At 42.0% G+C, this 27,973-nt stretch overlaps 1 long non-coding RNA gene across 2 annotated transcripts; it reads left to right on the plus strand.

The window, feature by feature from the left end:
* The first annotated feature begins 1,579 nt into the window (after positions 1–1,579).
* Positions 1,580–26,873, plus strand: LOC142365664 (uncharacterized). 2 transcript variants are annotated; one of them, XR_012766563.1, is made up of 3 exons: positions 1,580–1,679; positions 21,223–21,401; positions 23,523–26,873. It is a non-coding gene; the product is annotated as an uncharacterized LOC142365664 (long non-coding RNA). The 2 variants fall into 2 exon arrangements; XR_012766542.1 differs by having other exon boundaries at positions 21,261–21,401.
* The last annotated feature ends 1,100 nt before the right edge of the window (positions 26,874–27,973 follow it).

Raw genomic sequence — 27,973 nt, forward strand, 5'->3', positions numbered from 1 at the left:
GAGGTTTTAGCTGGGTTTCCACCCATCTTGTTTTGACCTATTCTCTGGATTTCAGGAAAGATCAATCGTGTCAGTGCAGATCTATGGGCTGCAAAGTACATCAGACGAGGCAGGCTGAACTTTCATGTCAGGAAAGGTGAATGTGAAAAACAATGAGTTTAGTGGGGGCATGTCAAAGCGCTAAGGAAGAGGAGCAAAAGCTGTATCAAGAAGATGGAGGGAGGGGAAGCAGTTCTGAAAGTAGGAATTGGAAGCAGCATGTGATTTTTGTCCTGAAAAAGGACAAAAGTTGGCAATAGAGAGAAAAATCTTTGCAAGTGTGAAGAGCTGGGTGGTGGTAAGTGGCTAAGTTCCTTTGTAACAGAGAGAGAGGCCTTTGAGAGGCAGAAAACACAGAAGGAAAGCGGTGAGCAGGTGAGGATACGAGAATGAAGGAAAAAGTTTGAGAAGGCCAGGGAAAGGATGGAAGATGAACACCAAAGAGAGAAATGGAGGGACTCAGTGGGGAAATTGAAAGTGACAGGGCAATACTGCGAGTCACTAAACCAAGAGGACTGGTGAAATGGAAAAAAATAGTGCACACAAGCTGTAAACCCGTGGTGTCATTTGAGTATTCTACTGCTTTATCAAGGTGCATTATTATCAGGCTATTTCAAAACTGTCACATAAACCCATGTAACTCTCCTGAGCTGTTCAAAGAAAAGTTATAAATCTGTATTTTTTCTCGGTATTTCTGGAGATTTTATTTTGGCACCCACCTTTGTCACGTTCCAATGACAAACGGAACAGCTTTCCAAGTATATGCACCCATTTATCATCAAAACCTCTTTTAGAGCCCCCTGTGTTTCCCGTACTCTAATAAATGCTAAGATTTTCAGCTGGAGCTCACAATACTCTTGGTATAAAACATAACAGGGTGTGATCATAGATTTTTGGCTTAATCTAGCTCCCACTGAAGTTATTGGAAGATTTGCCATTGACGTCAATGGGAAGAGAATTAGGCCCATGATAGGAACTACAGTAGTAATAACAATGCATTTGACTTATATAGCCCTCTTGCTGCTTGCCAGAGGCCTTTGGGCACTGCATGTAAATGAATACAAAACAATAAAAGAGATTAAAATGTCTCTGATTCCTGCAGGATTAGAACAGACAAACAGTGAAAATCAAAGTATGCCTATATATGGTCCACTTCTTATGCAATGGTTCTAACTGTGTCATCACACAGTTTATGGCAGGTCATCACGTACTTGATCTCTGCAGAGCTGTTGTGGGTTGATCCATGAAACCACCGCCTGCTTAGAATTTTCTTAGCATGCAAATAAGCACAAAAAATGGATATTGATAAAAGAGAATATTTTTAGGCTTGAAAATCAGCCAGAATTAGTCAAATTCTTGGCCCCAGCCATGTGCTGCTGAGTAGTGTCAGATGCTCACACATACACAAATTGACATTTACAAGGCATGCTGTGCCTAGTGCCAAGTTCAGAAATAAATTGCCTCTTTTGATTGGTTCACCAGAGCCTCCTAAGTACAGCAGAGCCTCCTAAGATTCATTTATTGTTTGCTACTGGAGGGACTGGAATGCTCCTGGACACAGAGTGAAAATCCATTCAGCGCAGCATAAGGGAAACTACATAAACTGCAGTACAATAACTGTGAAGCTGCAGTTTCATAGGGTAACGTATTCAGCGTGCTGCATGTGGAGGATTAGGTGCTTGGCTGTTATTAATGGCAATGTGGGCTGTGTAATTAACTCCATGTGTATGCTGCTGAAAACCTGCTCCAACAAATACTGATGCCACTTACCTGGGGAGCATAGAGGAGGCTGGGTCTGACCCCTGGAGCTTTGCTTGTAAAGGATACAGCCCTGAAAGGATTTCCTTCAGCTGCATGAGGGTGATGCTGGCTGCTGATCTTCCCAAGAACATGTAGTATTTTGGCACTGGGGGAAGTTGAAGATCCTCATTTTGCCTTTTGGCTACTCCAGAACCAATCTGAGAATAGGTTCTGCAATTCCATGTACGCCAAAATCTGTACAGGTTTATAGTAAAAGAAAGAGGGTAGCCTCACCTGGTCAGATGATTCATTGATCAAAAACCCAGCAGGCTCTCCCTTAGGCTGACCAGTACAGCTCATGGTATCACAAAGGAAACTTGTAATTCACTTAGACAATTGCACAACACTGTACAAGAATTGGACATGACAAGTATAAGACATTGCAGCCATGAGCTTACTTCTCAGAGCCTGCAAAGCCTGTCTAAACATCTTCATGAAGCCCTGAAAGTCTGCGTTTGCCAAATTCAAATTTACCATACTTTGTCCTCTTCCTTGGACTGGTTTGCCTACTGGAGAAAGTACAGACACTGACTTTGCTGACGAGGCCACTTCTCAATAGCATTGTCTTTTTGCAGATAATTATAGTATGGGTTTGGACATTTAAAAATTATGATCTGTACCACATGGTGCTGTAATATTTATCAAGGGAGCTGAAGAAGACAAAGCTTTACCACAAACTGGCCTAGTTAGGCAAGATGGTGCCTGTGGTGAGAGGTCCTATTCCCTGTTACAGTAACTGAAAACACTGCAAGAGGAAGACAGGCAGAAGCCTTTTTTGTTGTCATCGTTCTGAAAACAAGCTTGCGTGTCTGCCAGCTTGTCTGGTTTTCCAGACCTAGGGAAGGTCTTGAGTTGTTGTGGTGCTGCCACTAACAGTAATCATGTTGCTGTGATGGTCTCCCCTAATTGAGGGAAGGTCTCCAGGGAGAGTGTGGTCCTCCATTGGGCTTGTTCACAAAGGTGGGAAAAACTGGGCAAGCTTTGGTGCCCACAAGCCCCTTTTGGCTCAGAAGAGTCTCAGCTATGGTGCCTCAGAGCTTGCCTGTTTATTCCAGTTTTATCAGTTTGTCTAACAGTAGTTATTGCCTCACCCTGAAAACCCTGCTGTGCTTACATCCATAGCTCCTAGCAGCTTCAATAACACTTCAAGAGTATCTGTCCCATTTAAAACTGACCTATGGCAACTTCAAGCCCACGTGTCGTGTGTGCGACCTGGTCTTGGCTTCAGAAGCACCAGTGCTGACAGCTGTGGCTGGGGTGGCTGCTCCGCTTTTGAAGAAGTTTAGAGATCTCAATACATACGATATGTACATCCCTATACTTGGTTAACATCTCAAGAATTTCTTGCAACCATCGTTAACGATGAGCTGATGCTGTCTGCGGTCATTTGGTACCTCTGGACACGGTGAGCGGTGAAGGCCTGTGGGGAGGATTTGTCTAACCACGTACCGGTGCGCCAGCTGCTGTTATGGGAACCAAATCGTCCTGAAATCAGTTGTTAATTGCACTGTCAGGGCTCATAGTTATTTTCTGCGGTTGTTACCAGTCGTGAAAGGTGTTGGCTTGGCAGACTGGGAGAGCAAACACTTCCCATCTATGCGGGTGTCTGTATTGCAGATGCTGCCCATGGCCTAGTGATAGTGACAGGCGGATCTCTCAGTCTTTACACAATGCTTGTACTTTAAGGGCCTGTTATCAAGATAAATGGAAAATAAGAAATGGAATGAGCTGGTCCTCTTACCTCTATTATACTTGGTTTTAAAGGCAATGGGAAAACAAGTGCCCAGCAGGCATGGTCTCAGGTGGGGGGAAACTGAGGAGCAGAGCTGGGAGAGCTCACGAGGACGACATGGTGTCCCCCTCACCCCACAGCCCTCCACCTCTGCTTTGAAATGCCCTGCTTTTAACTATTCCCCCCCTTTCGTGGCCGGAAGGTGGGGTCACCTTGTGATAAAAAGAAGGGAATATGCTGAAGGAGCATATTTATGTTGGGGAGCATCTTTCCCACCCTTTGCTCTTCCTGTGAGAGGACTTTGGATGTTTTAGACATAGTTAGTTTAAAGTGCGAAGGAAGGGACAAGTGGCTTGGGAGCAGCGTGTCAGGGAGGATGGGAACAGCCTGAGGCGTGGAGATGTGAACTCCCACTCTTGCCTATTGATGCCTTAGTAACTGTAACCAAATAGTTCCCAGTCCATTTTTATTAGCAGGCTTTAGGGGTAAATATTAAACTCTACAATTTGGTGTGAATGTCAGCTGTTGATGAAAAGCAGATCCCAGCTGGGACAGCAAGGACATTGCATCCAGGCTGTGTTTGAGGTACATGAGTGGAGCTGTGTGGGACAGGCTCAGCCGAGTTTATTTCTCAAGTCCAGCTGGGGCTGCTAATTCTCAGTAACTTCAGCTGAAGTCGTTTGATCTACTTGGGCATGTGGCTCCACTCTGCCCTCAGAAATAAGTCTTTTATCACCGTGACATGAATTCCTCACTTTCTATTCTCTCACATTAAAAATAGAGAGGAAAAAATCCAGCTTTTATTGGCAGAGCATTCTGCTTGTGTCCCTTGTCACCAGGGGACTACACCCACACCTAGCTTCCAGCCCCTGGGCGCGGGGTATGCCTGGGCACACAGAGTGGACATACTTGCCCGGGGGTTCCGGGCAGTCACCCAAGTGCCCTGGGCTAGGAGACAGGTCTTTCTCAGCTGCTTTGCCATCCTCTGTGGACAGAGACGGAGATGATGACTCTGGATACTTCACAGCTTTAGGTATGCTCTTGCTTTGAATCGTTCTTTGGAGGACTCTTTCCTAAAGTACACAGTATTTATGGTATTAGCAACTGTAAACTATTCATAATAGGGAGGCGCAGTTTTTCTCCATTTCTGAATGAATTCACATTGCAGATACCAGGACATCCAGCGCTGTGTTGAGTGTCAGTGCAGAGCTTTAACTCGACTCTGTGGCCCTGAGAGCTTCTTTTTCCTTCATGGAGCCATCAAAAGCAAGGAAGAGAGGATGGCTGGCTTTTCTTCTGGCAGGTTTTGTTTTCCTCACTTTCCACTTTTACTATTTTATTTAAACCCATCACCTAAATCTTCCTTGCCCATTGCCCTTGAAGAGATCCAATGGGCTTGACCTCTAATGGTGGCTTGGAGTAAGCCTACATCATGAAGTGGAGTGTGATACAAAGATCACAGAGCTCATCTTGAGTCACCTTAGTATTGGGTGGCTGACGGGAGAGGACATAGCTCCAAGCCCCTAACTCAGCACTGTGCCTAGGCTCCGCAGCCCTGATGTCAGTAGGGTTAGGAGGCTTCATGTGCTGCTGACTTGGCTGCCAGTAGCTTGAAGATCTGTGCCAGCTACCCATGGCACATGTGCCCTTCCACTGTCCCTGCACATACTCTTTTATCTAGCCTTTCTTGTACAGATCACCAGCAGTCTTTCCTTGCCCTTGCTCCAACATCGTGCTTGATCTCCCCACTCTGCCTTACAGGCTGAAAAAGAGAAAAGAGCTTATGTTCTTGGCAGTCAGGGTGGATTAAAACTGGTGTGAGGATGGTGTCCCATTAAGACTAGAGAAGTGAAGATCAGTGAGATCTGGAGCCCACAGCACAGGAAAGACATGGACATGCTGGAGCGGGCCTAGAGGAGGCCACAAAAATGATCTGAGGGCTGGAACACCTCTCCTATGAGGAAAGGCTGAGAGAGTTGGCGCTGTTCAGCCTGGAGAAGAGAAGGCTGTGAGGAGACCTTATTGCACCATTTCTGTACCTGAAGGGGTCCTGCAAGAAAGCTGGAGAGGGACTTTTTGCAAGGGCATGTAGAGATAGGACAAGGGGAAATGTTTTCAAGCTGAAAGAGGGTAGATTTAGATTAGATATAAGGAAGAAATTCTTTACTCTGTGGGTGGTGAGGCCCTGGCACAGGTTGCCCAGAGAAGCTGTGACTGCCCCCTCCGTGGCAGTGTTCAAGGCCAGGCTGGATGGAGCTCTGAGCAACCTGGTCTGGTGGAAGGTGTCCCTGCCCATGGCAGGGGTTTGGAATGAGATGATCTTTAAGGTCCCTCCCAGCTCGAACAATTCTATGATTCTATATGGGCCAAACTATATTCGTGTTCTTCCATAAGCAGTTACTGCTGGTCACTAGATACTGAAATAGGGGTATCTGTCAGCTGAGCAAAAAGGGCCATTTTTGTGTTTCATAAACTTTCACCCTGACATTGAAAATGAAGAAGAGTAACTAGGACACACATTTACTAGTAATCTGTAAAATTTTCTGAATGGTGAGCCAATTTTGCAATGTTTACTCTTAAACACTTTTTTGAGTGACTGGTTTTAAATGCAACTCTACTATTAGACTGAGACTTACAAATGGAGACGGGGCTAACAAGTACATAGAAAAGCAGGAACTGAAATGAACATTTATATATGAACTTCATGACTGCAATGACTAATACACCGGGGGAGCTACATACCGTTCTGCTGAAAAAAATATTTTACCATGCTGTAACGATTTACAAGTTAATTCCCCCCAGGTGCATGTTTAAGTGTTCTGCACAAGCCACAAGATGTCAGTCTGGCTACATGAAAATTCAACCACAGTCCTGCACACTGATTCATGAAGTATCATTTTTAACTTTAATATCTCTGGTAACATAATCTTTTCATTTGACTCTACAATTTGTCCTGCACTTTTTCCCTCATAGGCATAAACCTCCTTTCTCTTTGCAGTGACACACAGGGCACTGTATTGAAGACAAAAAACAATGTTGGAGACTATAACTTACCTCTGTTTATATTAGTTTTTAATACTGATGTGTCCTTGATCTTGATGTTTTCGCTACCCTTTTACTATGCTAACACTTGTAAGGACACATACGGGCAGTAGGGATTAGTTGTACTATTACATACCATTTCTATGAAGCAGTTTGTGCAGTAAGAGCATTAGGTATTAGACAAGTCACGGGTCACTTTTTCTCCCTGTTTCCCTATTTCATCCCTGTGGTACAATTTAAATTTCCACATGCATTCCCTAAGACCTTTGCTCCAGCAATTAAATGTGCGTATTTTTTGTGTCATTGGTATCTGTGGAACTGCAAGTGCTCAGTTCAGGGTGCCCAACCTCAACAGCTACGGGGCTGGATCCCAGTTTTGGAATCCTTCTTGCTGATTTCCTTGATGTAATGGTTTTGCTGGCCGTGTGCCTGTGTGAGGTATGCCTCTAGCTCAACGCCTGTCTCGTAAGAGACTCCTGAGCCTAGTACTAAGCACTGTTATTTGAGCAGGTGCGGGAAGAAATATTTGGCTCTTAAGATAAAACTGACCAAGTAGCTACTCCCCATTTGCATCACGAGGGCTGTAGCTACAAGTGTCCAGAAGGCAGGATCTGGCCCATGGGCTGCTATTGAGACAGTGCTAAATCTTCCAGAACATGACAATCGCCCTGAGTAAAGTTCTTGAGACTATGAATCTTTTCAGGCTCATTCTTTATTTCAGATCAAAGCCTATCAAATCCTTATATTATACTAGCAATACTGAAACAATTTACTTCGAAAATTTGCTGTAGAGCAGGGGTTAGCGCCAGAAGTGTGAGTTCTCCAGGCCGTGCGTGGGTGGATTTTGAATACTAAGCAGCAGGGCAGAGGCAGGGCCAGGAGCTTCGTGTTGCAGCAGCTCAAGATGGGCATCTGTGCAGGATGGTAGCTCACGGCTTCTTGCCCTGCTGACTTCTGAACACAGCGAGAGATGAGAGCTGCTGCCTTACACGGAGGTGAGATACCACTGATAGTGTGTGGCATCCTACCTACCTAGCAGCCGGTATCCCCCTGAGCTTCCAGCAGCATGCCTAAACCCTGGTTTGGGAAAGGATGGCCTGCTCAGACAGCCCCGTGCCCCACCAGCTCGGTGTTCCCGGCACTGCCGCGGAGTCCTGCACCCAGTGCCTCGCACCTCCTCAAGAGCAGCAGCCTTCTTTGCAGCATGCACATACACCATGGTTGATACCTACTGACTGACGTGTCACCTCCCAGCAATGGAGGGACAAGGTGTGAAAAACCAGTGTCAAGGCACCCGCTAGTCACTCAGCTTCTAGCAGTTCTGACTTATGCTTGTGTTACACCGGGTCTTAGAGGGGCTATGGTAAATGGTGCAGCTGAGCTGCTCCCTTCAAGGCAGACTTGATGTTCTGAGGTCCCTCATTTGCTCTTTGACAACCAGTGGATGTTCTCAATTTATCTTATTACTATAAGACAGTTAGTTCTTTCCACTTTTTCATGCCTGTCTTCTCTTCTTAATCCAGGACCTTTTTCTTTCACTGGGAAAAGATCGTTATGATTATCCTGTAGGATTCCTGACCTAGCAGTGACTCCGTTCCTTCAAACACCATGCTGATTCTTTTCTTTACAGTCATCAGCAAAGATAAATTCATTCAAAAAGAACCAAAGGGATCAGTCATATGAACTAGTTACCACATCTTACTAAATTTCTGCATGTCAGAGGAGATGGTGTCCATATCCAGGAGGTATCACCTGGAGCACACCTGGGTTAAACTCATTGTTTTCAACAATCCCTAAGGGCTGTTGTTTTACCTTGTAGACTGGGAGAAGTTTCACGAAGGCTCATGATCAGCTGTGGCTGCTTACTACTGGTGTGTGGTAGCTTGCTAAGCCACAGTACCTTGTTACGTTCAGCCATGTGCCAGTGTCCCTGCTGGGTAATAACCCAGTGCAATGTTAGCTGATCTGCTTCCGTAACCTGGAACAGAGACAGGCATCTCTACTGCAAGAGTATGCTATAACGTGTTCTTTAGAGTCCAGGCAACTTCTGCATACAAGAAATGCTGTTTATATTTCTCTGGCTGTAGATGTTAGGGGATATATTCTGTTATAACTCTGTTTTAATGCTGTAACTATAATGACACAAATTAAAAAGTAATTTCCATATGTAGCAAAGACATTCTATGTGACTTCTAAAACACTCTTTTTTATCAGCATATTGAAAACTTTCTGGGATATCAGATGCGTTATGTTTCGGATCTCGCATTCAGTTTCAATTAGCAAAGACAGCAGAGAAGTGAGATAAAATAGAAAATAAACAAAGGCTGGAAAAAGAACAAACATCATCTTGAAAAACAGGAATATTTTGATTATTTTAATATAATATTTGATGAAAAAAACATCTGCCTGCCATTGAACATGCCCATTGTTTACAGGGACTATGCGGTTGCTAAGGTCAATGTGAGCCTGGTGATTTAGAAATCTGACTATGACCAGGAGGCTGCAGATGGCACTGCAGGACTGCGAACAGCCAGATGTCAAACCATCTCAGAAATTGCTTGGGTTTGATCCAGTTTGCTGACCTGTAGCTAAGTTACTCACTCTTTGTTATTTATGATGAAACTTTATGCCATAATCAAGGCTTGCTGTTGCTGTGTGCTCATTCTGTTGATCGAATTGCAGGTAATTTGCTCTCCCACGACAGTCCACCTTCTAAGTCTAGTCCAGCAAGCGTAACAAATGGTGACAGCTGAAAAAAGTGGTATAGTTCAGTAGCAGTTGCAAAGAGGAATTTACATTTGTTTAATTAGTGTTTCGTGATATCACTGATCCATACATTTGTGTTTCTGACAATTTTCATTCAGTTTCTGTGGGTATGATATACCATTGCTTTAACAGTACATGTTGGGGGACTTTGAAAAGAAAAGACGGCAGGTATGTACCCAGGCTCTGGCAAACCTCTAAGTTTCCTCCTAAAATTGATAGGATGAGGGGTAATGGTTTTAAACTAAAAGAGGGTAGATTTAGACTGGCGGTAAGGAAGACATTTTTTAGGATGAAGGTGGTGAAACCCTGGAACATGTTGCCCAGAGAGGTGGTAGATACCCCATCCCTTGAAATGCTCAAGGCCAGGTTGAATGGGGTTCTGAGCAATGTGGTCTGGTTGAAGATCTCCCTGCTCACTGCAGGCGCGTTGGGCTAGACGACCTCCAAAGGTCCCTTCCAACTCAAATGTTTCTATGATTCTATAATTCTACGAAAAACCTTCAGAGGTGTGGCTTAGCTATTTGGAAGCTAAATAATTTCTTACAAGAATGACTGAAAATAAATCTAGGCCCTGATATTGCAGACATGTGTTTTAGTAGTCTGACTTCAGATGCTGCGTAGGATTACTCACATGCAGAAAGTATTTATGGAACTGATGCCTATGATGAAATATAAAAAACAGAATGCCCTACTTCCAAATAATAAAATAAGATGCATAACATTTTTGCTACATAGAATAAATTATAGATTTATAGTCAGTTTGGGATTTAAGAGACCTGGATTTGAATTCCAGTTCTTTCACTGACTTCCCTCTGTGACCTTTGAGCAGGGCAGTTGTTCGCTTGAGCTGTAACAGAAAGGAAAGCTGTTGGAGAGAGGCTGCAGGGACTGCAGAAGTCTTGGAATACTTATTACTGGTTTCTAATGAGACTGGCAACGAGACATAAATTCACTTTCTGTCCAAGAATCTGTGTGTGTGACTTCTGATGTTTTGCCACTGCAAGCAGGGAGAGATCATAGCTGCCATGTTTGACACAAAAGCATAGGAAGCTACAAGGGAGAATCCGCGTACCCTAGAAATGATTTTGTGCGTGTGGGTGTGCGTGTCCCCCTCAGCCAGTGCAGTCACATCATTAGTGCCGGGTGTTCTCCCTTTCCCGAGGTGCTTGCTGCGAGTGCTTGGGAAGAGCAGAAACGCAGTGTGCCGAGCCAAGTGTTTGACATTGCCTCCACCTACAAGAAACCGCACAGTTTGTGACTGTAAATGCTGCTCAGAGAAGCCTCGCTTTTTCTCGGCTGGAAGATTTTTGTGAAGTGAGAGCCAGTATCATGTGGTTTGGATGAGGCTTGTCTGAGATTAGCAGCAGATCAGTAGATTTCTCCACTGCCTCTTACTATTACGAGCAGAAGGAGGGACGTTGGCCTGGGGTTTAGGAGGGCCAGGATTATGTCCCATACTCTTCCACGTTCTCCTCTGTGACCATGGAGTGTGAGGCTTAAGCCCGGGTGAATCTCCAAGCACCAGGGCATCCCAGGGGGAGGGCGAGGGAGGAAGAGAAAGCCCTTGGCGGGCCAGGTTTGCTGCAGGTGTTGCAGTGGTGACTTCACCCACAGACCTCAAAGGCATCACCACTGCTCTGCCAGGATAACTGCTCTCTGAGTTGATCTCCTTGACCTTCAGTGCTGTAAACCGCAAGTCTTTGCCAGCCCGGGGTTATACATGCTGTTATTCTGGCAGACCCGAGCGGGTGTCAGCCTTTGGCAAGGGGAGGGGAGGGCAGCTGGGGACAGAAGCATGGCTACTGCCAGGGCGGGAGGTGCAGAAAAAACCTCAGGCTAGCTTGTCACAAGCAGGAGGCACCTAACAACCATTAGTGTTGGAATCCCTGTGGGTCTGGGCCTTGATTTCTTCATGCCTCAGCTTCCTGTCAGCAAAGTGGAGATGAAGGTGTCTCCTTGCATCACCCAGGGGGGCTGGCTGCCTCTACATTGCATTACCAAAGCAGTCAAATGGCACATGCATGTATCCTTAGACTGGAAATAGGTTGAAAAGCATGCCTGTTTGGTTATTTTAATCTAATTCAGAAGCCAAGTTAGAGTTAGAGTCACACTCAGCGGTGGGATAGCTCTGGAAAGACTGTGCTGTGGGTGGGTCAAGGGGGTGCCTTTAAACTCACTCTGATCCATGTGCGAGACAACAGAGAGAAGCAAAATGCTTGGGTAGACATGGTAAAAATGCCCACATTCACACTGATTACCACATCTGAAAAAATGCCTGCCTGTGAGAAGATCCAAACTTCAAGGCTGCAAATGTGAAGTACTCTGTTTATCCACAGAGCAGGTCCTGCAGTTGAACAAGCTTCTCGTATTTCCTCATCAATGTGCCATCACTTTGTCCTTCAGGGACCACTGCTGAGCGATGCCAAATCAGTGCCTGGCACGTGGCCACTAATTCATGGCACGCAGGTTTCTGAACAGCTACTAGATGGCTTTGGATTACTACTGGCCATACCTAGACTCAGACCGGTGACTGGGAGGGTTAAAAAGATCATGTTTTCCTTCCCACTATTCAGGCAGTTCGGTCTCCCAAGGTTGCAATTTTAAAAGCTGGAAAAAGAAGCAAATGAGCTTTGAATCTTTGCACAGTGTCAGTTTTCCATTGTGGGGAAAGGACACCTTCTTAATTACACCTGTACAGTGGAGCACTGTCTTCAGGCTTTCACAGGTTGGAAAACACACGTACAGCTATGCTTACAGACTTACATAAGATAAACAAGGTTTTTCTTTCTTTAAGAAACAGCTCAAGAAAGTGTGGTTAGCAAGGTATAGGTGGTCTTTATGTAGAACAGAGCTTACAGTAAAAATATACAGAGGGGATTAGGAAAGTGGTCTTATAAGGAAACTATATAGTACATGAGAGAAGTGGACAGGTGAGGTACAAGCAAATTGTCCAAGTGACAAAGCACAAAAATAAAAATATTCATCTGGAGTGGTTACAAACTGCAGATGCCTTTGATTGTATTCAACACTGCAAACTCATTATAATTATCAATTGAAGCTATAAAATTCACTTCATTCATCTGGTACAAAATGGTCTTTTCTTCTCTTCCCTCTGCCAGTAAAGGTTTGAACTGAACACTTATCCAGCTCCACCCATCTCTTGGAAAATTTGGGATATTCAGAACTATACTTCATTAAAACACCTCAGCTAGTCTCTGGAGGGGCATGTACATGAGTGTCTTCTGTGTGGTTTAACTAATGCCTTGTTCACTTTTCCCAAACCACTTTTCTTTCTTGTGCCAGAAAGCTGTTTCATTTTCTGTCAAAATTGTCACCGTAAGCTTTTTTTGAGTCTTTGATAGCCATTAACAACTGACCTTCTTCCTTCTCAGTATGACACTACAAGCAGCTTTAAAAGACAGTACCTCGTTCAGCTGATATTTTTAGGAAGCTGGACTGATTTAACAGATTTTAGAAAAGAGGAATATACTAACTGATCTGCTTGACCTGAGTCTACTATTCCCACCACCTTAAGCTAGCGGACACGAGCCAGATGTGGAGTCTGGTAGCTGACGGGAGGAATCAAGCAGGGTTTGCTGGGAATTTGTGTTAGAATTATTCTATTCAGTCACAACATTCAAACACCATAATTCAAACAACAAAAACCCATTAAATTAAGAATACACAGCTGATACCTTGATGTCTCTACTACCAATGCTGTCACTACTCTGCGTACTCAGTTAGAAATAGTGAAATGGCTTTGCAGTGGTGATAGCTTTATTAAACTTGTATCCTAAATCACTTTCAAATGAGAACAAGTGATTATGCTTTTATTTTGGAGTACTCTGAAGCATCTATAATGATTAAAATATGTTCAGAAACAATTCACGAAATTATGATGCTTAATCTGAGCTCTGTCATGAAGATTTTTAAGGGTCCTAAATATCATTTTATGACTCTAATATGCTATTAGAGTCACATCACCATCTGATGCAAATCAAGACACCTCCATTGGGATGCATTTATTTTTCCACTGAGAATTTAATTATAATACAGTAAATTTCACCATTGTTGAACTCTTTTCTGTGAGTTCCAGTTGTAGAACAACAGTATACTCACTCCCAGTCATGCAAAATTTCACAATCTTAATTTCCTTTTTAAAGACTGGAGCTATCCTCCTAATAGTATTAAAGGCATCCACAGACAATTAAAAACAACAACAACAACTTCTGCAAGTACATAATTATGTTAAACTGGAAAAAGTCTGCTGCTTATACAACTTAACTAATGGAAATAACCAAGTAACAGCTACCATCCTCAGCTTAGTTCTTACAAACTTAGTTCTGCTTTCCTTTTGCCCTTTCTCAGCCCCTACGTTTTTCACAGTAGTCGTGCGGATGTTTGTAGTGCCTAGTAGTATGGGCATCCACAGAGAGGCACAGGCTGCTTTATGGCGCATGTGTAAGGGTATGCAATACATGTGGGAGTCATACGTGTGTACTTATGGGTGAAAAAGTGGAGTATATACCACTACATGCTTTAACTTTGAATTTACTAGCTGCTGTAAGATGTTCTACATCTGGGTCAAAATGTGAAATACTTTATTACTTTTATTCAGAGGGTGTTTTTCAGTTGCGAGAACAATAACATTAATTTCATAATGACACAGGAATAATTATCCCGTGTTAACCAAGTTCTCGCTTACTCCAAACCTATATGTGTTCCACTTTCTTATTAGATTTCGTGCAAAGTTTTAAACAGATTTTTCAGTTAACAGTAAAAAATAGGATCTTCAAGAACAAATTCCACCTGGAGCTGTAAATTAAAAACCTGTCTGAGAACTTTATGAAGAGAAACCAAGTAGAAATGATATAAAGAATTCATGGCCATTAGAAACTAGCATTGTGTGACATGTCACAGGCAGCGACCACTTGCTTATGACCACTTCTAAATCTGTTTTTGAATGCACCATCGCCTGTGGAGTCATCTGTAGGTCCTACCATCATTCAAAATTAACATGCTGTGTGGGCTGTCGTCTCTTGTAAAGCTTCGTTGTTGGCATTCCTGTGCTGGAGCGGCCAAAAGGCAAGGGGAAGATGAAAGCAAGGACACGTGGTACTCCCGTGGTGCGTGGCTGAAAATTGATGGTTCTGGGAGGAAGGCTTGCCCGTCTTCATTTCTGTTCTGTTGGCAATGGCTTTATGCAGCTACCACACAAAATCAGTGATGCTGCATCTATGTATGTCTGTGTTGAAGCCTCTGACACCTTGGACTTTCTCGCCCAATACTTCTCCATGGAACATTTGAAGGAGGGGTAAAGCATTAGATAAAAAGCCACATAGCCTTTACAGCTTTACAGTGGAGTTATTGTTGTTTTCTGTACAGGTGGCAGAACCATGTGTTATAAATAACAGTATGGGAACAGCTGCTGTGGGCCAGTTCATTTGGTCAGTGGTCAATAATGGATGCATAAGGAAGAGTGAGAATAGGGAAGTACGCAGGAGTACTTCTAAAATGCTCTCCAGCCTCTTTGCCTGACTAAACATCTCTTTTTTCGTGGTGTTGTTCTTACCCATGCCCATACCCATGGCAATTCAGACCCTCCTTCCTGTGCCAACACAACGTCAAAGGGAGGGGTCTCTGCAGGCATCCACTGTTTCTTTCACTTCAGGGAAGGACAATATATGTAACATTTTTAGTCAGACATTTTTGAGGAGGAAAAATGGCTTTACTTTGGAAATGAAAATGTTTTTATTTCTTCATTGCTTTTCAAACTTAAAAGGTTTTTTTTGCTCAAAAGGCCCAAGCTCACCATATCTAAAAACGCTCTGATCCAAATAAACCCTAAAGCCAAAACTGGAAAACTTTGCTTTCCAGAATTTTCCACAACAAATATTTTTGGCTAATTTTTTTCTGGTTCTTGTGAGGATTTCTCTGTGTCTTTCTGATGCTCTGAGTGTGCAGGCATAGGTCCCCAGGCTCAGGGCTTCCATTCCTGAGGCAGCATGGCACTCCCCAGCGTGCTTGCCAGGACACAGGACCGCGGCACCTGCATGTCCCCATGCACAGGCTGCGGACATCTTCCATAAGAGTGGATCCGAAGTAGTGCTGGAGAAAACAATTCTCTCCTGCCCCATGGTCCCTTGGCTACAGCTGCCTGCATTATAGCCCTGCTTCTTAAACCTCTCCCCTGGGTCACCATTTGTTTCCCAGAGAAAGCCGTGGCTGTTGGCTGAACCCAGCAGGATCGTTTCATGTCAAATCAATCCTGTGGATGAAGGTGCAGGCAGCGACTGTCAGGGAAAGCGTTAAGCCCCCAAGTCCTGTAAGCTTTAAGCTATGCCTTTAGCAATGTTTTAAGACAGAACAGATCTGTTTTAGGAGCGTAGTGTTACTTATAACCGCGGTCTTAATGAAAAATCACTCCAGATTTAATCTGATAAAGTAAAAAGAGATCCTGATAAACCTGAGAGATTTTTGGGTTAAGGAATTAGATGTCTTCTGATCTTTAAAAGTCTTGCAGCAAAAATTCTTAACAAAAGCAACTCTTGTTAGCCAAGTACAGCAGCTGAACAACAGATATAAAAAGACAAAACCCCAGCAACCTGCATCTGGTTTAAATTCACCTGAATAGTGTAATGGTCAGAATAAATTAGTAAGCAAAAAGGAGAATCTCAAATTGCCTAAAAGATGATAAAATAGAATTAGTGATGTTCATTACTTGCTTTTGAAGCTGCATGACCTGTACGTTAATGCAACATGCCTTTTACATATTTCCTAGGCATCTGTTTGGTTGGTGGAATTGCCCTTTCATGTTCTCTCCTGTTCCCATTTAATGTTAACTTCAAATAAATGAATAAAAGGGAAGAGCAACAATGTAAAGTAGAAGAGCTGGGGATTGCACTTCAAGTGAGCCAGTTCAGCCCTAAAAGCTGCATAGCTGTTTTTATCTGGAAGTGCTCCCAAGCTAGCAAGACTTGTGGAGGGACCTCTCAGCTGTGAGATCCTGGCTCGGATCAGCAATAGCGCAGAGTTTCTGCACAGTCACACCCTACTGCGCAGTACAGACATGCTAATACACACTTTTTAGTGTGTGCTTCAACATGGGCTAAGCCACAGTGGTTTTCTTCAGAGCTGGAGGAGAAGAGCGGGAGCCACCGACTGCTGCTGACACAAGCCCGGGCCCGTCCCAGTTAACCTGTGCAGCATAGCCAGCTGTTTTTCCCTCCCTGAGCAGTCAAAGATGGTGGTCTGCTTTGATCTCAGATTTGGAAGGACCTGAATAAATCATGTGCATAGCAATTAATGGTTGTATGTTATCAGCTCCTCCTTCCACTTCAGGCAGCATGCGGAGCCGTTTGGGAGGTGCTGGGAGGTGTGAAGAGTTGCCTCTCTGGGGTGAGGAAGGCACATGCTGCTCCTGGCAGCCTGTACGGTGGGAATGGCCAGATCCTGGAAGCACAACCCGTGGGGCCATGATTCCTTGTAAAAATGCAGAGCAGAGCATTTCCTTTACGCTGTCCTTTCTGTTGGCGTCTTGTCCTCATCAGCACGTGGGGACTCAGCCCCAGCGGGACACAGAAGGGCAAGCTGGTGCTGGAGGCACCTGTGCTTGCTCCATTGGGAACTTCATGACACAAAAGCCAACTCCCAGCAGGATGACGGGAATAGCTCTGCAGATGTCGGTGGAGGGTCCTTTGGCTTGCCAGAGTAATACTATGTGGACAACAGAGCAGCTTTCAAGAATGGAGAAAATTGCTTGGCACAGGGAGGGAAACGTATTATTTGTGACATATGTACTCCTCTGGTGCTTTCTGCAGGCTCATTCTGAGGTTGCTCTAGTTAAGAGTAGGAATGTGAGGTTTGCTGTGGATCAAGTTGTGTGCGGTAATGAATTTCCCAAGGCTATTTTTCTTTAAAATGCATGTATTGTAGGTAAGTAATTTTAAATTCTTACCGTGGGATATGGGGACCATTAGCAACCCACTTAAGTAAAGCAAAGTTCCCTCATTTCTGGAATGCCCAATTCAGTATGACTGTGATTCCTGAACATAGAAACTTGATGGTGTCCTGGCTTAGGAGTGCATTCAATGCTTGATTTGCAGTTGATTTAGCAATTTAGTGCAGTGAGAGAAGGCTTGGTGTTTGTTGGTTTTTTTTAATTTTATGTGGTGCTTTTTCACATAAATGGTCAGAAAAAGTAAAATTCTGATAAGAAAGCAAGCATGATACACTCAATCATGCTGACTTTCAGCTTTTTTGGTTTAAAAAAGAGGATGTTTGCTGACATCTCGCATTGCCATATGACTGTTTTCAATGTTTTCCATGACTTTTTTCCTGGACCATGTTTGTTTTTAAGTGATGCATTTCCTAGCCAGGAATTTTAGCTGAGCTCTCCATCCAGTTGAGCAGTGCACTGTGAGATTCCGTCAGAGCGGCTTGAGCTCTCGGAGAGCTTCTTGGCTGGTGTGCTGTTCAGGCACATATGGAGAAGATATCAGCTGGAGAGATTGTACAGGCCCTCAAAATTTTTTTTGCTCAAGACCTGTTTGAAAACTGCCGTCAGTTTTGGTTTTAAATGTATTTATGGAAATGGTCTAAATCCTGCACATGTTGATTTGGTTTGCTTTCTGAGACCACAGCAGATCATTTACTGGTTAGTTACACTCTTTCAAATTGAGAAACCCGTAAAGCATCAGTAAGACCTGGAAATCTAATTACTAGTTTCTTACAGCTTCCAAGGGTGAAACCTTGCTCTCAGGTCCTTACCACATACTGCTGATTTTAATAATAATTTATGTGGGTGTGTGTTTGTTTTTTTTTTTTTTTGTCAAGAGTCCATGCTGCCTGATTTGAACAATTTTAGCTGGGGACTGATGCTGTCAAGTGCTTCTTTGCGTCAGGAGGATTTGAAGGAACTCTCATCTTACAGCAGCACCCTGCCACTCAATAGGACTGGGCACCCAAGACATGAAAGCAGTAGAATTAGATGGCTGGTGGATTTTTTTGCTCAGAGTGGGACCTAGGTAGACAAAGGAAACGGCGTATTTTTAACACTGGAGGTCATTTCTTTTAACTCAGTGTTCAGCCCCTATCAAGATGAGGTATAGATTCCTATCAGGTGAAAGCTGTCGTACCATGCATTTAATAATATAGCTTTGGGATATACTCTGATGTCAGCAGGAAGTATACCAGCAAAACATCTATATAGCTGGCACTCAGCAGATGGTTAACACAACATTATAGAGTAAAAGCAACCTTTGGTCAGCCTCCAATTACTTGCACACTTTGCTATCAGTAGCTGCATAAATCCAGTGTAGACAGTGCTGAGATCTGGGGGTGAAAATTCTTCCAAAGAATAGATTTTCTGGATATGCACTAGCAACTGACTAAGATGTTGTTAGTGTTTTGTCTAGGGATTCAACACTGTTTTGGTAAAGATTTCTCACAGTTTTGATCCAGCATCATTAAATTAGGAGGTATCTTGCCATTAGAAGTTAAACTAACCAGAATCAAGCTAAGTGGAAGAATTACTGAGTGTCCTGATAGAAAAATAATTTTATCTTCTTCCTCCTGATAAAGCTTTATTATCCCAGACAGCAAATATTTTTCTTATCCGTAAAAAGAAAGTATCCCCTTGCAAAATAATCATTTCCTGAACATGGTGGATGATGATGTTAGCACAGATATGAAGTAGGAGGCTAGAGCTCTCTTTTAAGCTATCTGAAATCACTCAAATAGATTTTCACACTGAGCCACGGAGAATTTAAGAGACAATGTAAGAAGCTTGTTAAACTTGCTATGTATTTTACATCCACTTGGGGAACACTTTAATTCCAGTCCAAAGATGCTGAAAACACCTCACTCAGCAGTATAACTATTATTTGTTCAGTCTCAGTATTGATTTACCAGCAGAACACAATGTACAAAGATTTGTGGGTGAAATTCTCCCCTTGCAAGGAGCCATAGCCAGCTCTAGGCACTACTAAATGTTGCTTTACATCTGCTTTGCAAAATCCAGTGACTTTTGAATGGTGAATAGGCTTCTAACTGACCTCCATATGGAAGAGTTTCGTGGTGGGTGAAAGAAAAGGAACATCTGTCACTGAAATTATTTTCCAGCTTAGTGCATACAAATCTAATCACCAGAAAGAAGGTTCAATCAAGAGAGAATTAAAACTCAGAATAAATTGCCTGCTCAAATAATAAAACTCAAAACCTGTGATTGCCAACTGTTCATGAAATATGAAATCAGGATTTCTCTGTTACTCTAAACTCATAGTGGTTTACTGCCTGGAGACGGAAATATTCACCTGTTACTGTTTAAAATTAAATTAATACCTGCTGATAATAAGAGTCGTAAGAGCATGCTTAGTCCTTACTGAGATTTCAAAAGCACCTTAAGTATATGAGGTCCTTTCTGACCAATGACATGGTTTCTACCTCTGGAGCTAACTGATTAAAGAACAGAATAAAGAAGGAGAAAAGTAATGGAAGACTTCAGCAAAGTGATCAGGCAAATGATACCTGTACCTTTTATTATGTACAAATATGTTTGTATATGCAATCCTTACTTTATCCCTTACAGCTGAACTGTATTTTCCGTTGAGAACAGATTTAAAATCTTCCGTTATTGTAACCAATAGACATAATCATGGAGTGATATGCTTCCCCAAGTGAGTAGAGAAAATGTGTAAGAACCTGGCTTGATGTTGTTAGTAATACACAAACATTATTTCTAACTTATTAATGTTCTATCATGCATGCCAACACATCCACTTTTACACTGTTGTAGTGCCTCGTTGTCCAGTACATCACTGACCAGGTGTCAGTCAAAATGGAGGATTTTCTCACAAGTAAAATGCAATATTAATAATAATTTCTGACACAATATGCAGTAGAATCAGCACTTTATCAGGCTAACTGATTTTAAAATTTTGTAAGCAAGGCAGAGAACAGTTTTAGGAAAGGATTTGAAGAGTGATGGTGAGAAGGTTCATCATGTATTTTCACACATTTTCAGCTTTGAAGCCATATGCCCTTCCCAAGCATGAGTGAAAGTATGAAGCACTACCTTGAAACAATTTATTCTTATGTTTCAACCCGTGTGGTTCTTTCCTTTGTGACTTGTGTCTGTGCACATTCTTCAGGTATGTAGGTGAGTTTCTTGGCTTCATGTTGAAGATGTACAGATACTCTTGACTTTTTGAAGAAAAATCTGCAGTGAAGTGTAAACAGGAGCCTTTCTACTGCAAGATATTATTTGCTTCTCTTCAAATAAATAGGATTTATTTATGTATTTATGTTCAAGGCCTTCAGAGGTTTGCGTAGGTAGTAGATGCAATTGGACACAATGGTAGAGAATTAATGAACAAAAATTACAGGATGCTGTATTCAATATATGCAGTGGTTTCAATTTACTATAATTAATGCACCATACATTTTTTAACTGTCTTTTGGAGGCACCTTTGGAAATATTATTTCTGAAGTGAAATGCAATTACAGATAAAGAAAGTGAGAAATTAATATTTATATTCCTATGTATAGTGGAAAAACACAGTACAAAAGAGCTCTTTTGTTAAACAAGACAGGACTGAAAATGAAGGGGAGGATTGCACAATACACAGGCTCACATGATGGTTGAGAGATGAGATCATGAGAGCAGCTAGAAGTTAAGACATGTGGTTTGAATTAGGGGTACCTACTTTCTAGGCATCAATGTATTTGATAGAAGATGTCTCAAAAGCAGCTAAGAACAGCTCCAAGGAGAGGAACACCTTTAAGGATCTTAGACTTCACTGTTCTGTAGCCATAATGTCCTTTCTTTTTTCGTCCTTCTGTAGTATACCAATATGGAAATCAAACAACTATCTTTCCATAGGATTACAGTTCCAATCTTCAAGAAGTTTAAATACTGCAAGTGTTAAGGATAACAAGAGAATCCAAGCTTAATGCATTGCAAGAGATGATGAGGAGAATATTTGTTTCTTCACAGAGGCAGTTATCGAAAAAACCTAAACAGGTGAGTTTTGAAACATAGCAGTTTAGATATTCAATACTGTTGAAGCATACAGAATTGTCAGACAGCTGAGCCTCTGAAAGAGGATAGAAAAAGCAGTGTACCTACTCACATTTTCAGAAGTATAGTGTCATTCCATGGCTGTTCAAAATAAAGTTTTTGTAACTGCATACCCTACTGGAATAAGTGCTGTTTATGATACGGATATTTTTTACTCCTCTGTAAATTTGCACTTAGAAATGCACAGAAAGGAGACTGCTTTGAATGCCAAGAATGTTAATTTTATCAGTTGTAAGATGAATACAGAAGGTCAAAATATTATTATTCTTTGACTGCATTCAGTAATTTGTTTGGACCAGCAAAAAACAGATTAATGCTTATGTGAGCGTAAAGGTCTAAATGTAAACAACTTACCTGCTGCTAACTAAGAGGAACGTTCTTTAATATAAAACCAAAGATTATTCTAACCGTCAGTGTCTGGAGCCTGTTCTGTGGGGAGCCAGCTTGGGTGTACTTTTGCCGCAGTCCTGAAACCTGAGTGTGGCAGGGAACGATGCCTGGCAGTGCCAGACCGCTTGTATATCCAGCAGGGAGGGCACTGTCATTCATCCTGCCTCACTGTTCCATGGGGTGCCCGGCTGTGCCTCGGCACTGCTCTCGGGGATCTGGAAATGCTTGTTACGCTGGGTGCAAAGCTGCAGGAAGGCATCAGTACGGGGTCGCACTGTGCCACATCTGTGCTGAGAAGCCTTCCTGGACCTGGAAATCACCAGGGGTACAACACAAACACCTGAACAAGGTCTGCAAGATCCACTCTGTATCTCAAAGCTAATGTTTTCATCATTTGAAATATCTTTGGCCCCTGTTTACATTGAATAATGGAGTATAATGTCAGGATTGCATAAAAAATAAAATTTTGCTTGGAATTGGTGAGGATTTCATGAGGCCTATGGATCTGGTTTAAATATACACTTCTCTTGGACATGCATTACTACAGAGAAATTCAGCCCTTAGTGTCTGAGCTCTTCTGCTTTGCAGCCTGAGAATTTCCGTCCAAGGGTGTTTGATTAATGGTAGCACAACGCTTGACATCAGTTAGGATTTAGATTATGCCATAGAGATGCTCACTAGCTAGCCGTATTTGAGCTATTTCTGCTTCTGTTGATGTTGATAACACAACTCCAACCAATTTCAATGAAGGCAAGGTGTGCCCATGCCAGTCTACTATTATATGCTTAGACTGAAAAAAACCCTGATTTGCATCATAAGAACTGAGAAAGAGTGCTATAATTATAGCTCTAGCAGTGTTTCCACAAAAGATACCACTGTCTTTTCTTCTGTCATGTTGCAAAAATAACTGTGTGTCATTCGGTGTTGCTTCTTATGGTATAAAATATTACAGAAATCACTACAGTGCACACTTACTGTTTGGCTCTGTAAATCTCCAATGAGAAGCTGTTAACATTGCTTGAAAAATTACAATGCATTTATTTATTAATTTACTTTTGCAGAGGAAGAAAAATATTCCTCAACTATTGAAAGCATATGAAACAGTTTCAGAAAGAAGGAAAATCAAATTCCCCAGATAAAACAAGTGTAATAAATTAGGACCTTTGGTTGTCATAACACATGTGGTTCTTCTAGGGAATATTTTGACAGTTTTAACAGTGAGCTGATTTTTATTTTCAGTAATACTCTTATTGCATCTCCAAATGAAGAGAAAGTATAACAGGACATCAGGTGCACAGGAAAGGTATATGGGATGCCTACCAGACCCTGTGCATCCAGGTCTTGTGAAAGAGGGAGTACTAAACCAACAGGTGGTATTTGTCAGCTGTCTTGATCAGGTCAGTGGTGTAATAAGTATTGAACTGCTGATTATTTTTGTTAAGACAAAGTTGCTTAATAGGGGTGTCCTTCCCTGTGCTGTCAGGGAAGGAAATCCCTCTCTCAGATGAGAAACTAGTTGAATATTCAATTCTTTCCATTGTACAGTGTAGTAGAGGCATGATTACTGGGTTTTGCTCTCTGAGGAATGTACCTCAGCTGGAGTTGGTCTTTTTGCTAAACCTTTGCTCTAACTGTGTGCTCTATTTAGGAAAGGGTTTTAATTTCTCTTTTCAGTGGTCCCCAGTGACAGGACCAGATGCAACGGGCGCAAACTGAAACAAAGGATTCTCCATCAGAACATCAAAAAACACTTTTTTACTGTGATGGTGACCAAGCACTGGCACAGGTTGCCTAGAAAGATAGTGGAGTCTCGATCCCCAGAGGTATTCACAAGCTGTCTGGACATGATCCTGGGCAACCAGCTTGGAGTGGCCCTGTGTGAGCAGGGGGAGTTGGACCAGATGCCCTCCAGAGGTGCCTTCTAACGTCAGCCGTGCTGTGATTCTGTAATTCTCCTTTTCTTTCTTGTTGCTGGGCTGTGCTGGACTTACAGACTATTTATGATGTTTGGATAACATTAGCTGTAAGCATTTTGAAAGATCTAGTGTAAAAGAATCAACACTGTCCCTGGGCTTTGTCACCCATTTAATGTTTCTGATAACTGTTTCAGACAAAAAATCCTTTAGGTTGTATGCTCTTCATTTGCTTTGTTCAGCGTCAGAAACTCTGCTAACATATACATCAAATAAAGACTTGGTAAATCAATACCCAGGGAAAGCAGCAATGCGTATCCATCCGATGGTCAACTGAATGCTCCTGTCAGGCACAATGACCGTGTGTGCACATGTGTATAAGAAAGTCTCTCTAACAGACCGTCTGTAATTGGAAGTCGCTATAATAGGAAGGCAGAAATGGGTGGAAAAGAGGAACTGGGAGAGGAGAGTGGAGCTGGCTTGGTTCATGAAGTGTGCTGTCTTTCACAGTTTGCTAGGGAGATTGTTGATGGACTCTGACACCACTCATTTCATGTAGCTGAAAAATATCATTATCACAGGACTATTCAGTGCACATTGGAAACAGAAGTACTCTGCATACCTCAAAGGATTGATCTTGTTTTGTTCTCAAGCAATAATATTGTGTGCTATGAAGGGGAGCTCAAATTCTAAGCAAAACCTACCTGGTTTAGATGCAAAATGTCCTTTACATCAGCAATAAAACAAGTCAAAGAAACATATCGCCCTCCCCCAAAGTCTTTAACTGTTATCCGATATATTTAAAGAATTGAGTTGGAAAAATTAAACTTTTTATTTTTTTAAGAATCGAGTCCCCACCATCTGCGGTTCACACCTCTGTTTATTGTCTGTGGTTAAGGCAAATAGCACAACATATAAATGAATAGCAAGCCACAAATTTCAGAAGAAGGAATATATATTCACTTTCTGATAGAAGGAGTAGAAATTTGAACTAAGGGTTCTTGGACGATCGAAAACAGTGAGATACTACACATTGACAACAGAGAGTAGGATTGTTGGTACCACATTAAAAATCGACTACAGCAACAGTTTGCAATGGTGCATGGTGAAATGCCTGTGAGCCATGCCTTAGAAGGCATAGGATATCTTTCCTGCAAATTTCGTGTTTCTCAAAATCATGTACCATTTTAGGGTTCATGAATGCAATGACTGCAGCTCTGGTAGAAGCCATTTTCATTAAGGTGTCACTCAGTTTTCACAATGTAGTTGTTCATTTGGTTTGAAGAAACAGACAAGGAAGAATGAGAAAAAAAGAAGAAAAGGAGAAAGAGAGCAAAAGAGAAAAAGAGGCAGAAACAGAAAGGAAAGAACAGAAGAAGAAAGGATGAAAAAGCAAGAACACAAGATAGAAAGAAAAAGAAAGAGAAAAAAACAATTCTCCCTCTCATCCACCAAGATGAATGAAGGGCTAACAAAAGGGTTATTCAATGGTATGCCGTAACACCTTATTTTAGTTTCTGATCTGAAATCCTTTGACGTCAATGAACTTCCATTGACTTTAATATGATCCGGATCAAGCTTGTCATGTGGATCTCAGACTTGCTGTCTGTGAACTAACATGAATCTGTGGATTAGTTTTCCAGAACAAACACATAACTCTAAAATGTAGTTAGGACGATATTTTAACATTAGCAGGTTACAATGCACAGGTCCCTAAGCAGATGTGTAGCACAGGGTTTTTGAATGGTGTATGATCACGTAATTTTCTTAACAGCGTGTTTTCTGTTGAGGTTAACAGTATTTAGGTTAATAAAAAACATGCCTGTTTTGCAAAGTATTTCCATGAGAAATATTAGAGTCTGAACAAAAATCTTTTCTGTTCTGAAGAACATGTGGAGCTGCAGTATTGTGCTTCTTTCCCTTTTATGTATCTGCCTATATACCTGAGTATACCCATGTCATTATCATATGTATATGCAGTAGCTCACAGTAGAGTATATATGTATATATTAAAATGTAGACATACTTATCTTATACATATATAACAAATATCTCTAGAGTTCTAATGCCACGTATTATTCCCGAATTATAATTTCTTGATATATGTGCACTTTTGAAAGTTCAGGAAATTATTTTTCAAAAAAATATTATAACATTCTTTGCTGTGGTATCAACCAATCTTTCTGTTCTAATTTTCTGCTGAATTCCAGTTTTGTACATGTGCAGTGGTAATGTGCACTAGTGGTTGACAGTATACTGGTACCACTGAAATTTCATGGTCTCAAGTAAGAAATGCTTCCAAAGTTGTTAGAAACGGATGCTTTCAGGACATTGTCTCCCCTGTCCTCAGCCAGAAAAATACCCCTTGGGCTCTTCAGTGGTACCTGCAGGACAGTGAATCTCATCTTTAGCATTGGGGACTGTATGAGGCAGTAGGTTGTACTCCTCCAAAGTGGGAGTCCCATGGAAGAGTGACCCCAGGCAGACAAGGATGAGTAGGGTCCAGGATGCCCCATGTTGTCTGCATGTGTACCCCTGGGACAAATCCAAGCCTGCAGAAATATCCGATTGTCTGGCAGCAGAGGCAGCCAAAGAGACAAGGTGACCCTTCCCTCACATATAGCTCCAGGACCCTCCCAACCACTTAGAGAGTTTAATAGTGTTAAATACTTGGTAGTGTTGGAAAAGCTTCAGATTGCATCAGCTGTCAGTAACAGAAGCTTGACTGAGGTAGTTGCCAAGTAGCAGAGAAATCAGATTAGTACACTAAAATAATTGGTGTGAACAGAAACTGCTAATGAGTCTTATTGGCACTGTATGGTACTAAAATGAAAAATAAGATCTGAAAGTGCTGTGCAACTCCCCAACAGAAAGGCCCAAATACTTGTAAAGGAGCTAGCATGCATTTTATGTTCAGTGCTTTTTGTTCATTTGACGTTTTTTCTCTCTGTGATTGTTAAATTAGAACTGATTGTCAATTTGTTATTAAACTACTGTTTTCAGCTAAAATATATTATTTTGTTTAAGAACACTTTTAGCCATATGTTGGTTTTGATTTAAGGGAGAATTGTCTGATTCAGTAAAGTCATTAAAAACTTTTATAAATCTCACTGCCACTCAAAGAGAGTTTATCTATTGTATTTTTTTATGGAAACTGTGGGGGATGCACGTGATTATGTGTATATAAAGAGGATAAAGAATTTTTTCTTTAACTTACTAGGACTAGTTTTATATGTATGCTATTCTGTATTATATTTAAATGTGGAACTACCTATTTTAAACCATTGACTAAGTTTGATCAGTGTTCCAAATACTGCCATTTCATGTGGCCATATCATATTATATTGCAGTCTCTAAATTGTACACACTTGAAGATTCTGCCAAAGTATACAATTTAGTACACAGAAATTAATGGTTGTGGAAAAATACATGTAGTAGTTAGCATATTGCATGCAATTTTGATGAATTTTATATTTGAATATGTTGGCAGAAGCAATTAGAGGGAGACCAAAATGGCACCTATTAAGTAGAAATAAATTCCAAAGTCTCTGTGTTGTTATTACACATTGTTTATAAAACTGAACAGAATTTATAATATAGCCCTTTGGAAAGGAGACTGGAAAAGCTCAGGGAACAAGACAATAGAATATTGATTCTGCAAAAGGTAACCAGAGCAAAACAGGTTTCCAGCTTCAGGAAAGAGCATGAGTAGGCACAGGGATCCATTTCTGATTTACTTTCTGAGTTTGTCTTCCAAGAGCAGAAAAAAAGAGAAATATGGATGAAAATTGCGCTGTCTACTGAGGCTGTATTTTTCCTGTTGAAGACTAATAATTTTAATGCCTTCTGTGAAGTTCCACGAAGCAGGACAGAGCTGTACTCACTGTCACTGAAAAAGTGATGCCACTTGTCCTTCCGGTGTCCCATCCCTCCTGGCTCGTTTGCTCACCGCGTCCCTGTCACCTCCCTCAAGCTAAGGAGAGGTGCTCTGCAGCCCTCTGTGTGCATCAGTAAAAGGGCAAAAAAATCCAGGAACCCTCTCCTCCTCCTCCCTCAAGCAAGAAGGGGCATATAACTCGTGGTTCATCCAAGTGCCAAATGAGAGCCAAGGCCAGCACAAGGGGAATGGGGCAGTGTAAGGGGAGATCAGGGCTGGGAAGTCAGTGGCTCGGGAGACAGGCTCTGTCTCCACTGGGACCTTACACCTTCCAC

Source organism: Opisthocomus hoazin, chromosome 1 (assembly GCF_030867145.1).
Source record: "Opisthocomus hoazin isolate bOpiHoa1 chromosome 1, bOpiHoa1.hap1, whole genome shotgun sequence".
Lineage (NCBI taxonomy): Eukaryota > Metazoa > Chordata > Aves > Opisthocomiformes > Opisthocomidae > Opisthocomus > Opisthocomus hoazin.